The following is an 8,632-nucleotide window of genomic DNA, read 5'->3' as shown; positions in this document are numbered from 1 at the left end:
GTTGCTTTTCTATGCAAGCCAAGTCTATTGTCAAAAGAGAAAAACTAGGAGCACTAGTTGAGGAGAGAGCAGACATCTTTTCCACTTCTTTCCCTGGTGCTCAGAGTCACAGCTGGCAGCCCTGTGTTCCATGAGAGACAAGTCTCCATAGGGTTGGTTTTCATTCCAAGCCATTGACTTTAGGGTGCTTTAACCAAGCTGAATCTCACCTTCCAAACCTACACTGCAGACTTACAAATAGTGCAATAGGTCCTAGCAATCAAGAGCTGTGAAAGAAAGTTATAACTGAGCTGTACCTTCTGCTTGTGCCGTGGATGGTGTAACACCAGTTCATGCCTCCTGCTATTCTGCAGTGCAATCACATATTTTCTTTTTGGGACGTAGCTCTAATATGCAGGCAGATTGACCGTGTGTGTGTGTGTGTGTGTGTGTGTGTGTGTGTGTGTGTGTGTGTGTGTGTGGTACTGGGGCTTCAACGCAGGGCTTGGGCCCTGTCCCCTAGCTTTTCTCTTCATGAGTGGAGTTTTACTGCTTGAGGTGCAGCTCTACTGCTGGCTTTTTGCTGATTAATTGGACAGTCTCATGGGCTTTCTTTCCCTGGTGGCTTTGAACCAAGATCCTCAGATCTCAGCAAATGTGGAATCTGCCTCCCTGGGTCTGGAGCCCTAAAACTGATTTGCTCTGTGGCTCCCAGCAGGGGACACTGCTGCTGGCTTTGAACCCCCATTGATGTTGGCAGGTCTTAGGGGGTCCTCTGGTGCACTGAAATCTTAGTCCCAACTGGTGATGACTGTTAGTGTGACCTTGAGCCCCTGATACCTAGGTGTTTTCAGGGGTTTGTTATGTGGAAAAGAGACAGAAGGCAGAAGGATCGTCAGAGATTTCAGCTAGCACTTTGAAAGATAGCACTTAGGAGCTCGAGAAGTCAGAACTCAGTCTTTTTGCCCTATCTAAAGAAATGTGCCTTTTGAAACCTCTTTTTGCTCTAAAGACAGCCTGAAGGAGCCGGAAGCCTGTGTGGGTGGCGGGGTCATCTCTGCAGAGCGCACTGGGAGTGGGCTGGAGGTGGAGTCTCCGGGCGGGGTCTCCGGCGTGGGTGAGACACTGGCCCACCAGCAAGCACCCAGCACCCAGCAGCGAGCGAGCGAGCCCACCCCCGCGGACAGCCCTGCTCTCTCGCCTCCACCCACGGGGCTCCATCCCACCCATTGTCACCCTCCCAGTCAGTGTGGGACCTGTGTGTCCCCACGTCATCTGCAGACTCCTCCCGGCAGGGCTCCAGCTTCGGGAAGATGCCAAGGCCCAGGGAGCCTGGCAGGAAGCTCTCCCTGCGCTGCTCTGCCTCCTCTCCACGCTGGCTCGTCTCTGCCACGGGCCTCACTGAGAACGGGAGTGGTTGGTCCTCCCTGGACGCCATGCTCCCAAAGCACTCCTCCTCCCCGTTGCATAGGTCTCTGCTGCTCACCATGGGTGACATTTTGCCTGCACTTTTGTGGACACGAAACACTCTGGGGCTCTACTGTCCCCTAGTGCGAGAGATGATGCACAGAAGGGCAGGGTGCCGGATGAAAGGACTGAGGAACAGGGCTGTTCTCTTAGGAAAACTGGTCAGGACAGAGGTGGACGTTGAACAGGAAACTGAAAGGAGATGCAAGCAATCTGGGCAAAGAGAAGAGCAAAATACAAACACAGGTGTCTGCACACACACACACACACACACACACACACACCTGTTAGTGGCTTTTGTTTTATTTTCTTCTGTCTTTTTGCCAGGACTGAGGTTTGAACTCAGAGCTTTGTGCTTGCAGAGGCTGCTTGCTCAGCTGGTGCTCTACCATTTGAACCAGCCTGGCTTTTTGTTGGGCATTTTGGAGATGTTGTCCCTTGGATTTTTCTGCCTGGGCTGATTTTGAACTGTAATCTCCTAAGTAGCTAGGATTGCAGGTGTAAGCTGACTTTCACTTGTGAGTGTGTGTGTGTGTGTGTGTGTGTGTGTGTGTGTACAGGGGCTTGAACCCAGAGCCTTACACTTTCATTCAGCTTTTACCACTCAAACCTGGAGTTCTACCACTTGAACTACATCTCTAGTTCCAGTATTTTGCTGTTTAATTGGAGATAAGAGTCACAGATTTGCCTACCCAGGCTGGCCTTGAACCACGATCTCCAAATCTCAACCTCCAGAGGAGTTCTGGCTTTAGATTTAATTTTAACATTCTGAGGGTGACAGTTAAGGAGTACATGAGGCTTAGAGGAGACAAAGGAAATTGAACTGTGGGATGGGAAAACCCAACCACCTATATGTAATACTAGAAGTTGGTTGGAGAGCAGAATACTCTGAATTCTAACTTTTCACTTCTCTGAGTTCCACAAGGCTCCCAGGAGTTAAAATAGTAAGAGCTCTGTACTTCCTTCCCACTATCCATGACCTCTTGGCTCTTATTTGTTTCCCAAAGAGAAGCATAAAGAATTTAACTCCTGATTGCTAGCAATAAACATAGAAGGCCAAGTTCAGTGTAGGGCTGTCTGCCATAGGCAGTCAGCTCTGTATTTTAGATGTTGAAAAAATTGATATGTAACATGGAGATAACCCACAACAGAAAATGTTTACAGTGATGTCATTTCTACAAAGACATAATGTTAAGACAATGACATGTGAAAGCCACCTTAAGGTATAGAGACGGCTAAAAATCGTTAAATATAAAAATGCTCAGTGTCCGTTTATGAAATTAAGTCCTTCTGGTGAAAGGACATTCAATAGGTTTTGTAAATTTTTGAATGAAAAAGTAGTATGTATCAAACTAGTATGGTTGTCATTTTTGTTAAGGAAACAAAATCCACAAGGAAACAGTTAAAGGACGGCAATGTGAGCTCGCAGCCTCCGAGTGTGTGGAGCTCCACATGATTCTGGCCTGTGGAGAAGTAGAATATCATGGCGGGGGGGGGGGGGGGGGGGTTGCGCGGGGGGGGGGGGTGATAGACACAGTGTTGCTCATTTGACAGACAGGAAGAGGAGACATAAGGAGGGTCTGGGAACAAGATGAGCAGAGGAGGTAACCTGCTTCCTCACTTCCTAATGAATCTGCTGTTGAAATCAGAGCCTTCACGAGCCGATCGCCTGGGAAGCCCATCAGCTTGGCGCTGATCTTCCACGCCCTAACACTGAGATGAGGAAGACACGGTACTGAGGAGTGGCACATGAGACACACATGGATTTGGCTGTGTGCAGTGGACTCCTTTTATTTCAGCAAGGGAAAATGGCAATTATTTGGGGGTCCCTAACTAGAAATGGCACAGAGGACCCACAGAAAGTAACTGTGCTTACCCAGGAAACAAACCCTGGTCCTCTGGTGGAAAGCTTAGAGAAACCAAGGCAAACCACTCTGGGGTATCCAAAGAAAGTGGTAATTCATGATTCATGCATGCTTTTGAGCCTGGCTTTTTTCCTGTCATTTGTATGCATTTTGGACACAGGAAAAATCCAGATTTTCCGAGAGCAGAATTTCTGATTGTGACGGCTCTTAGGAGAGGCTAGCACAGGGAAGCTAATGCTCTCAGCGCATGGGAGAATGGAAGTCACGAGGCTGAGATGGCTTTTCTCAGGCACATTCAAGACTCTGAGCAACTTAACAGTGCTTACCCTGTCTCCCAACCACACACACCCGGCTCTGCCCAGTCTCTACAAGAAATATGATTTCCCTGGCCAAGCTGACATTTCCTGGAAATGTTTATACTTCATTGATAAAAGGCAGCATTTTGCCAGTGCTGGAGGCTCACGCCTCTAATCCCAGCTACTCAGTGGGCTGAGATCTGAGGATCATGGTTTAAAGCCAGCCTGGGCAGGGAAGTCCGTGAGAATCTTTACTCCAGTTAACCACCAGAAAGCCGGAAGTAGAGCTGTGGCTCCGATGTTAGAGGGCTGTCCTTGAGCTCAGGAGCTCAAGGCCCTGAGTTCAAGCTCCAGGACACATATGTGCATGCGCACACGCACACACACACACACACACACACACACACACACACAAAACATGGTATATTTTATATATTATCTGTATTCATAGATCCAGGACTTCTCACTGGGCCTTGTTGCCTACACAAACTCATTCAGAAAGACACTGAATACAAAAGGAAAGATCTAAGCAAGAAAAACCTTCCAAGTACATTGGACTTTATTACCATCTGAAGTCATGCTGTTGCAGTCAGGTGGCGTGTGGAGCCATGAACATGTATTTTCTTTCCACGGCAATGGGCCTGATGACACAGACTTTTATAATCCCATTTCTGGCACTGAGGATAAAGATTCAATATCAAGTGATTTGCCAAGTTTGAGACCAGACACTTGCTTTGTGGCCTTATCTGCTATCACGAATTTAATGATCTTCACACTTTCCTTGGCTGTAAGCACAGTAGAAACCTGGGAAGACAAGGAGAGCCTTAGCAAGCCAAGCCATGTGTGGTCCCTAGCTGGTCCGAGCTAGCTGAGATCAATCCCGGAGTACACCGACTCCACGCTGCTAACTAGAGCATCACCAACTTCATTATAAACGAGACTTACACAAATCATCTTTCCATAACTGTAAAGTATACTTGCTTGCTCTTTTAAATGCATGATTTAATAATAACACGAGAAAGACTTTTCATAAATTCTAAGTGCCAATGTGTATTAACTTAGCAGTAATATGTGAGAGAAGAAGAAGTAGAGAACTAACAAATGATCATGTGCTACTTTGCAGAAACTTAGCTTTTATCCTAAAGACAAAGAAATCACTATGTTTGGAAAAAGTAGGAAAATAGACTCTGCAGTTTCACTAGCTCAAAGTTGGTTCCAGAATCAAACATTCAATTCCCGAACGTCTAACTAGTATTAGGGTAGACACCGTGCATTAGAAAGCCCTGTGGCTGAGTCCTAACCTAGGCTATGAGGAGACCACTCTGGTCACCTCTGTGAATATTCAGTTTTCCAAAACTCACTAACAAGCCCAGACAAACTTGTCCAATTTAAACAGTGACAAGTAATTACCATGTACCACCAACTGTTAAGGAAGTTAAAACAGCACACAATAAAATGCATAAGCAGGTTTTGTTTTTATTTAATTGGGGGTTCAGTTTCAGTTCCTTGCTCATAACATCAGTCCATTTGTGAAGAAGTTAGCAAGTCCTGTGGAAAAGAAGAGTGAAGTTAGAGAATATACATTATTTTAAAACAAAACAAAAATACAGAGACGGTGCCAATGATTTGAAGCTGGCTTGGGCAGACAAATCTGAGAGACCCTTATCTTTAATTTGACCAGTAAAACAATTGGAAGTGGAGGTGCGGCTCAGTTTGGTTGCGCACTAGCCAAGAGTGGAAAAATCTCTTGAGGCCCTGAGTTCAAACCCCAGTATTGGCACACATGCGCACATGTGTGTGCACACAAACACAATTGTAGAGATGACAGTAGGACTAATATTTTAGGGTAAAAAAGCCTATCCTACTCTCCCATAAGGTTCAGACCCTGGAAACTCCTGTAAGACATGTACTAAAAGCCAAAGTTCTTGCTTCTAGTAGATAAATCTCCATTTCATACATGTCTCCCTCTATTTAGCCTTCAGTTCTTCAAACCAGACCCTGAAGAAAGAGTTGCCTCACAGTAGGTTGATATACAAAACAGAAACAGTCAAGGTTAAAATGAAAGCATTACCTACTTTCCAATAGAGTTACTGTTTAACTGCATCCAAGAATTCATTTTCCTTACAGAGATTTGCCCAACTTCCTCAATGTACCTGTTCATCATAGGCTTCATTAACGAAAACCTCACTGTTCATTAAAGTTTCTTCTTCTTGCTTATTTTCCTCATCACGGTTCAAATTTCTTGCTGATGTCCTAAAAAATCAAAGAAACAAAGGCAAAAGTTGCTATCTAAGGCAGAAGCTGAGATCAGGGTATCTTACGAAAGGTCAATTTACCTCATATTAAAGGTTAATGTTATAGAAATTGTGCCTTGTTTTAATAATCTCCTATCAGAGCAAATAATCAGGAATGGGCAATACTAGAGTAGATTCCTATTTGTTACTAGGCATTTAGTTAGCTTCAGAAATGGTCTCCTTTCTCAGTTGAGGAAACCTAAGTAACGGAAGACTAAGAACAAGGAAGTAGTAGCTGGACCCAACTGAGTTAGGAAAGCAGGGAATGTAGCAGGAGACGAGGCGTGAAGGAATGCGACCATAGCCCAGGGCTGACCACTTCACTACTAGCTAGTGTGACTCAGGAAAAGACAGGCCAATCCTCCTGGCCTTTCTTTTAGTTTGTGAAGCCCCAGAAGTAGAGAAATATATCTTCTCGACATGCCACATCCATATAAGTCAGACTGCAACTACAGGGTCTCTAAAAGATGTGAGCCCTGATACATTATGGTAAGCCAAGTGCCAGTAATGCTAGCTACCCAGGAAGCCGAGAGTGGAGAATCACAGTTCGAAGCCAGCCTGAGCAGACAAATTTGCAAGACTCTAATGTTCAAGTAACTGGAAAGTAGGGAGGCATGGCTGAAGGGGTAGAGCGCCAGCCTCCAGTGCAAAAGCAAAGGAAAAATGGGAGGCTCTGTGTTTCCAACCCCCATACTGGTGCCACGAATAAAGAAAAGGAGAAGGAGGAAGAGGAGGAAGAAAGAGCAGCTGGGAAGAGGAAGAGATTTGAGCACAGTGACATGTGAAGGCAAAGGAGAAACTGGCCATCTACAAGGCAAGGAGAGAACCTACAAGAGACAGCTATCCTGCTGGTAGCCTTGGTCTTAAACATCTCGCCTTCTCTGAGGAAATGCATTATGTTGTGTGTGATTTCCCATCTCTGGACCTGTGTGATGGCTCTCCTCACTAACAAATGCTCATGCTAACAGACATCTCCTCCCATTCCCGGCCCTGGACGCGCTCTCTCACCTGAGGGGAGCTCTGAACTTCTTTCTTGAGGCTTTGCCTCCGCCCAGAAAGCTCACACCACACACAATATTGTCATAGGCCTGGGGTCTCACTAGAAGAGGCCCCCATTCCTTACTAGGTCATCTAACCAGGGAGACTGACTCGTCATCTAAATCCTGCCTCAGAAGTCCTAGTTTTAAGTGGCGTTAGGCAGCAATCCAGCGAATCTCCTGTGCTAAGCCTACTTTGGAATACCCCTGTCCCGTAAGGACGTGAGTGGGGCTCACCTTTTCAATTTCCGTTTTCTTCTGCAGTGCACCAGCGCACCCAGGGCCACAAGAACGGTCAAGAAGGCGATGGTGACCGTGAGAGTGGAGGAGTAGGGCAGTCCGGGCAGCCAGTAGGGAGGCTGGGGGGATGCGCGGGGGCTCAGGGATGTGGACACCAGTGGTGCTGACTCTGAGCGTGGTGCTGACGCCCTGCTGGCTGCTGGTCAGCCTGGTGAGCAGGGTAGCCCCGGGGCCGGCGGCGGCTGTCGGACTTCCTGGATGAGCAGGTCGACATGGTGCTGTTCCAGGGCCTGTGGGACCTGTGCCGCGAGGGCAGTGGTCGTGAGCGCTGCTGAGGGCAGCCCGGACGCCTGGTTCTACCTGGAGGCGCAGCCGGTGCCAGCGGCGTGCTTGCTGATGCTGGCCTTACTGGTGGCTGGCCCGCGGTGGCTGTTGCAGGCCGCGCTGGGCGCAAGCTACTGGTGGCCCGATCCGCGCTTGGCGCCCGCCGGCCTCGTTGGCCTCGCGTGGGCAGGGGCGGGTGCGCTGGGCTTGACGGCCGCCTCGTGAAACATGCACGTGCTCGGGGACTGCATGGTGCTGCCCGCCCCTGCCAGCCCCATCTCCACGCAGACCGGCTACGCCCGGGTGCTCGGCTGCCTGCGCAGCTGCCTGCTGCTGCTGGGAGGTGCGGCGCTGGCCCTGAGCTGGGCGCCCTGGTGTGCCACCCACCGCCGCCACCGCAAGGCGCCCCCCGCTGGCCGGCACCACGCCAGCCTGTGCGCGGTGTGCGTGGAGTGGCCCGCGCCCCCGCCTGCGTCCCTGCCCGCGCTGGCGCCGCGCCCCGCGTGGGCTTCCCCATTTCTGCGGCCCCTGCCCCGCGCCTACACCAACCCCTCTGACGTGCTCCATGGGGAGCACCCGCCCCGCAAGCCAGCCTCCCGGGGCGCTTTCTAGCGCACCACGCGGCCCTGTGGCGCAGGCGGCGTAGAACCCCCCTTCCCTGTGACTCGGACCTGTAGACTGGACCCGGCCCGGCCCCCCGACCCCGGTCCCCCAATCCCTGCCTCCCGGCCCCGGCCCCACGACCCCGGCCTCCCGAACCCGGCTCCGTCCCAGACTCCCGGTCCCGGGCAGCGGGTCCCAGGCCGCCTCTCCCGCGCCTTGCCCGCGGTTCTCTCACCCGGTGCGGGCCCCTTGTCCGACCGCTGGGGGCAGCTCCCTGCTCCCCGCGGTCCAACGGAGGGAGAGCCGGGACCGGGACCCAGCGCAGTCCCCGCCCCGAGGCCCCAGCAGACGCCAGGGTCGCTGATGGCGATGGCCGGGGGGCTCAGGACCCAGGGGCAGCAAGGTCTGAGGATCCCGGCTCCAAGGCCGACCCAGCAGGGAGCCTGCGAGCCCTGCTTTACCGGGAAGACCAATGGGGAGTTGCGGTTCCAGTGGCTGCACCAAGGAGAGCACCCCCCTGGAGAGCA

The 8,632-nt window shown here is 50.5% G+C and overlaps 1 pseudogene; it reads left to right on the top strand.

Moving 5' to 3' along the window:
• The first annotated feature begins 7,323 nt into the window (after nucleotides 1-7,323).
• On the top strand, nucleotides 7,324-8,114 carry LOC125366984 (annotated as a pseudogene).
• Nucleotides 8,115-8,632: the final 518 nt, after the last annotated feature.

The sequence above is a fragment of the Perognathus longimembris genome, chromosome 18 (assembly GCF_023159225.1).
Source record: "Perognathus longimembris pacificus isolate PPM17 chromosome 18, ASM2315922v1, whole genome shotgun sequence".
Classification (NCBI taxonomy): Eukaryota; Metazoa; Chordata; class Mammalia; order Rodentia; family Heteromyidae; genus Perognathus; species Perognathus longimembris.
The sequence above is the reverse complement of the archived record's forward strand: the minus strand, read 5'-3'. Positions and strand labels throughout refer to the sequence as shown.